This window comes from Colossoma macropomum, unplaced genomic scaffold (genome assembly GCF_904425465.1).
Source record: "Colossoma macropomum unplaced genomic scaffold, Colossoma_macropomum, whole genome shotgun sequence".
NCBI lineage: Eukaryota > Metazoa > Chordata > Actinopteri > Characiformes > Serrasalmidae > Colossoma > Colossoma macropomum.
In genome coordinates, this window is record NW_023494808.1 from 20,159,341 (window position 1) to 20,165,307 (window position 5,967).

Genomic DNA, 5,967 nt, shown 5'->3' on the forward strand with positions numbered 1-5,967 from the left:
CAGCTTGCCAGTTTTACTTAATGTTGGTCTTTCTTTTTAGTTCTCTAAGCAAGATTTAGGTTTTTGCCACATACAATAAAACAGTTCACATTCCTAGGCTGTGTAAAATTAAACTAGAAATGCATGTGAAAAAAGACAAATTCTCAATTAATCTAAATTCTCTTTTTACGTATTAAAAATATTCTTCTTTTAACGATAATTATTAATGATCAAAAGAAGGTTTGTGTATGAAGATGAACAGTCATATGATGGTCAGTGTTTAATTTAAAATTTCCAAATCCGTTAACATGTTCAAGCACATTTTCTTTTGTTACTTCTAGCTTATAAGCATGATTTATACTTGTAAATAAACATTTTTGTCACAAGCAGCACTTTTACTGCTGATTTGTTCATTGATTGAAAGAGTAAACAGGCCAGACTGGATCACTGTTCTCCCTGCTGGGATTTTGGTGCAGGTCCCTGTGACCTTGGTTGTATTACATATTCCTTAAACCTTGTTAAGAAGTGTCCAAATTGACTGTGCTTTGTCATATGACCCATATATCAAGAAATAAGACAGCATTTGTTAAATGCTAGCACTATTGCCAAAATGTGGCCTTTTTTCACGTATTCTGCCGCAGAGGTTAGCCAACATGTTCTGTCAACCTGCAGCCTTTGAAGCCAATAGTCTTTTATAAAAGCAAGATTTTTGTTAGAGCAGAAATAACAGCAACAATAGGACATGTCTGCTCAACAACACTAAGTCTAGCCATTTTGAGGTAGCAGACTAGGCTATTATCAGTGATTACAATGAACTTATACTGTGTTCAACTTGGATTAACAGTGAGAAGTCGGAGCTTAGAATCACGAGCTGGAAAGTAGGAAAAACCATCGACACATCCATCAAAGCTGTTGTGTTTGTGCTTTTAGAGCAACAGAAGTTCATGAATAGACATGTAGCCCATGAAAAAGTTATGTTTTTCTCTTTTTATGTGTTCAACTTTTTAAAAGAAAAATGTTTTGTCTGCTTTTTAAATCAGCAGTAGACTTTACATTATTTTGGTCAATTCTATGGGATTGATTATATAGCCTGATGTAATAGGCTGCTCTACTAAAAACTATGTCAGTTAACATAAATACAGTAGAGAGAAATACAGAAGAATACAGGTTTGGTTCCTGACTTCCCAATGCACTCCAGCCACTGTATGTTAATGGACTGATTTAATGAAGTAGCCAAAATAAGTATTTACTCTAAGGTTAGTTTTGTTAACAGATAAGAATGTACTGCCCAGATAAACAGGTTTACACATCATTTTCTCATCTAGCCTGTAACTTTTGCACAGTATTGTATATATTCAAATATTACCATGCTTGAAAGTATTGAAAGAATGTATTAATGTGAATTTGTTATACATGGATTTGCTTACTACACTAATACATGAGATTTTCTTATAGTTTGATTCTGTGAAGCCCACTGTGACGATCACATTTGTGTTTGTTTATTTTATTTATTATTATTATTATTATTATTATTATTACTACATTTATCCAAACCTACATTTTTAATTGTCTTTCAATGCAATTTAAATCTAAGCTTTGCGACAGAATGCATGTATGTCTGCTGTTCCCTGGTCCTACCAGTAGGAGGCGGTGTAGCGCTAACTAGCTGTGATTGTCTGTTGTCTTCTCAAACTTTCCTCTCAGACCAGAGGGGAGTTTGTGAAAGCAGCTCACGTCTTCTGTCTCATCATTTTAAGCCTGTTTTTAGGTGAGCACGGTGTTAAAATGCTCTAAAATCACTCCAAACTAGTTAATACAGAATACAGGTACATATTTGTACATTTATGTCGACTTGTGTGTTGAGTAGAGGTTTAGTATTTTGTAGAAATGTAGACGTTCAAATCCTGAGTAAAATGGCGGACGTAGTTACCGAGTCTTTTTAGTTAACAGTGTTTTAGCTAAGGTCCTAAACATTCAATTCTGTGAAGAAAACGTTGAAATCTGTTCTTCAATTGTGTTTTGACGATCTAAATGCGTTCATGTGATGGCCGTGCAAAGAGATTTACTAGCGCCAGTTAGCATCTTCAGCATTTCCCACTATTGAGTTCTGACTGTCAGCTCTCTCTTTTTTTTTAATTTAAAGAATATATATGAAATAAACAACCAACGTCAGACCTTTACATTATAAGACACCATATAAGAATATGTGAACAGTACAGGAGGATGCATACATACACATATACACACACACCCTCTCTCTCTCTCTCTCTCTCACACACACACACACACATACACACACACAAGAGGAAAGCCAGTTAGTCAAGTGTCTCTCCATAAAGCTGGTCATAGAAATTCAAAAATCTTTTACTTTTCTTAGTTTCTACAAGATGTAAGGACTCGTTTAGTGATTTAAATTCCACTAAAAGAGGGACAGGGTTGGCTGAGAATTTGAATTTAGCATGTAGAATGAAAAAAAATAACAAGATACTCAAGAAGCTTGTTAGTAAAGTTATTGTAGTAACAGATAATATCTTTGAGATTAAAGGAATAAGTAATTTTGACAGGGTTAAAAATGTGAGTACATAAGTTGGAGCAGAAGTCATTCGTTCTCTCACACTGAAAGAATTGGTGAGTCAAAGTTTCATCAGCAGATCCACAGAAGGAGCAAAAGCTATTAATGCCAACAAATTTGGAAATAACAGAATTCACAGGGTATATTTTATGTAAAATTTTAAAGTGAACTTCTTTGATCTTTTTGGACATACATTATTTATGAGGTAAAAGCCATGCCCTTTTCCAACTGATATCCTCAATAAATGACATCCAATAGAACTTACCTCTAAGGGAAATTTTGTTTCTTTGTTGAAGAATATATCGAATTTGTTTATTATCATTTTTTTCAAGTATATTTATACCCCCCAAAAGCAATGAGGGTAACAGAATTTCAGTATTATTAAAACTTGAATGAATTTTACAAGATGAATGAGGCCATCAAGAAAAAACTCTAATCAAGGCATTATATTCTTTAAAGGGGACTGGGAAGTCATGTGTAGCCATCAATTGATCATAAGAGAGCACATTTCCAGAACTGTCAAATGAAGAAAGAATATTATTAATATTTCTTTGAAACCATTTGAAAAAGAACAAGGACTTATTCCTAATAGTTATTTCAGAGTTGTTCCATAAAAGGGTTCTATGCGGGGAGAAATTGTGCACAAAGCACAACTTCCAAGCAAGAAGAGCCTGCTGATGAAACTTAGAGAGAGAAACTGGAAGCTTATTTGGCAAATAATTACATTTCAAAAGAAAAGATAAGCCTCCAATCTTCTTAAAAATATGATTGGGGATGAAAAAACACACTGAATTTGGATTTAGGAGACACCTTCAGAACCAGTTAATTCTAAGGGTATTAATAGTATCAATAAAATCTAATACTTCCAAACCACCTTCTGCTCTACTATTGGGAATCACATTTTTTTAGGTTGTGTGATTTATTTTTCCAGATAAAATCTAAAAATATTTTATTGATCTCATAAGCAAATGACTCACTAATAAAGATAGACAGTGAGGGGTATACAAAACGAGACAATCCCTCAGCTTTAGATAACAAAACTCTACCATATAAAGATGAATTCCTCTGGAGCCAGAGGTTAAAAATATTTTTAGTTTTTTCATTCTACCAGATAAGTTCAAATGTTGTCTGGCTGAAAGAGTTTTTGTTATATAAATGCCAAGGTACTTAACAGTATTTTTAACTGGAATATCACACATCGAGGTGTCAGCACCATCATGAAGAGACATTATTTCACATTTGGTCTTCTTCAGTTTTAAACCCGAAGCTTGAGAAAAAACAACTAAATTTATGGCATTTGACAGCTGACCACTATCTTTTAAAAACAAGGTAGTGTCAAATGCTAATTGAGAAATTTTAATTTCACTGCCAAAAACGGAAATTCTTTCCAGACTATTTTCATGTACTTAATGATAACAATTCTGTAACTAAAATGAACAAATAGGGTGAAATTGGGCAGCCTTGTCTCACCCCACAGTTTGTCAAATCTTTGAGAAGTATTAAAATGAACAATTACAGAACTATTAATTCCTTTATAAAACATACTAATAATATAAATAAATCTATCACCAAATCCAAATAATTGGAGGGACTTTTAAGAAAGTTATGCTCAATAGTATCAAAGGCTTTATAGAAGTCCAAAAAATGGCTGCCAGCTCTCGCGTATTGGTGAATCTCATGCTCTGACGACACACTCGACATTTATCTAACACGTTTCTATGTCTCTCCTAAAAACTACCTTCCAGTGATCCTGAACGGTAAAGGTTCAAACTACTCCAACTTCACTGACGAAAACATTGAATTCTAGAGATGTTATGCTCGATAATAGAGCATTGAATCAGTGTCGACACATCCTGCTGCAAATTGTATCGATACAATGATTCGGTCCCTCGCCTTGAGCACTGTAGTCACTTGATAACCGCCAACGAAGTTTCGTTACGTCACTTAAACCGTTTCAGATTGAGTCCTTGATCGGTATACACTACTAGATCATAAACTCTGAGTGGTCTGAAACGCGATCGAGAGGCCAAAAGTCTGAGTCTGCGCACCTCGCAGACTACTCGATTCTCTCTCCAACTGCTGACTCCGACTGACCTAAAATCTGCAGACTAGAGCCAACTAACACAGACTCGGCCAGACTGAGAATCAGGGTAAAAGTCGTGTAGTGTAACCCCGGTTAAACGCTACATCAGTCAATAAAAGTGTGAAGCGTGGTCTTGCATCCCTGTCCTGATTTCCCTCCCCAGGGAGTGAGCAAGTTAGCATGTTTTAATTATCGTGTTTTGATATGTATGATTCATCCAGTAACATTGCGAAAATCACAACCGGAAAACCAAAGGAAGTGAAATCAGGACAGGGATGTGAGACTGGGCATCGCACCCATCTGTGTGTTGTAGATCTGTTGGGTGGGCCCAGTTTCAACAGGTAACCGATGAAAAACATGGGATCTGTGCATAAGCAATGCGACCTGAAGGACAATAAAAAGGTAAATAATAAGACTCAGTCAATAAACATGATCAGTAAAAACATTTCTTAAACCAGATGATGAGAGCTAGAGCAACGTTAATGACTGCACACGTTAGCTTTGTAGGCTTTTTTGTAAAACTGTAGTAATGCTAAGTAATATTAAAGAATACTTAAAGTATAAGCCCACCCCCACGCTGGCTCCCTGAAATATCACTCTAACAAAAACTTCTGTCTCAAGTATATGATATATATTGGATATACTGTCATAGACTAAATGTACAAGCTTCAGTAATTGTATTACCACATAAAATGTTCTGTTGTATTATCTCCTTTAAACTGGAAATGTGAATTTATTTATGTGAACCAAAGAGTCTTTTGTGAAAGCAAGTCATGTTGTCTGTCTCATCACTTCAATCGTGAAGTATTATCTGTGTCACACACCTGGAACTGTAAAAATTCCCCTCTTGTATTGTGAAAGGAATTTCTTCTTTCCACAAGGGCATTTGTACATAATTTGATGATTTTCATGTTTTTATTATTGCATGAATTAATTCTTTCAGCACTTATGTTTGATTTGTTTTCTACTGTAGGCTGTAGAGACATGATTACCAAAAATCAAGAGCACCATGGCACTTTGAGTGTAGGTTATGAAAACAACATATCATTTTCAGATGAAGGAAGATCATCAAAGTAAACGTGCCTTTTAAAGTTTTTACAAATATTGTTTTACAAATATGTTATTGCTTGTTTTAAGTACAAGGTCAGGAGTTTAACCTAACTCTGAAGCAGATTACAGTTATACCATCAGTTAATGTTTACAGCCTTGTTGGTAATAATTGTGCAAACTATGAACTTTAACATAAAAGGAATGCAAGTGTGTGCAAACATTGTTCAACTAATTATGTGTTTAAGGAACAACAGTGTTAAGTAACAAAACACTTCAGAACAAC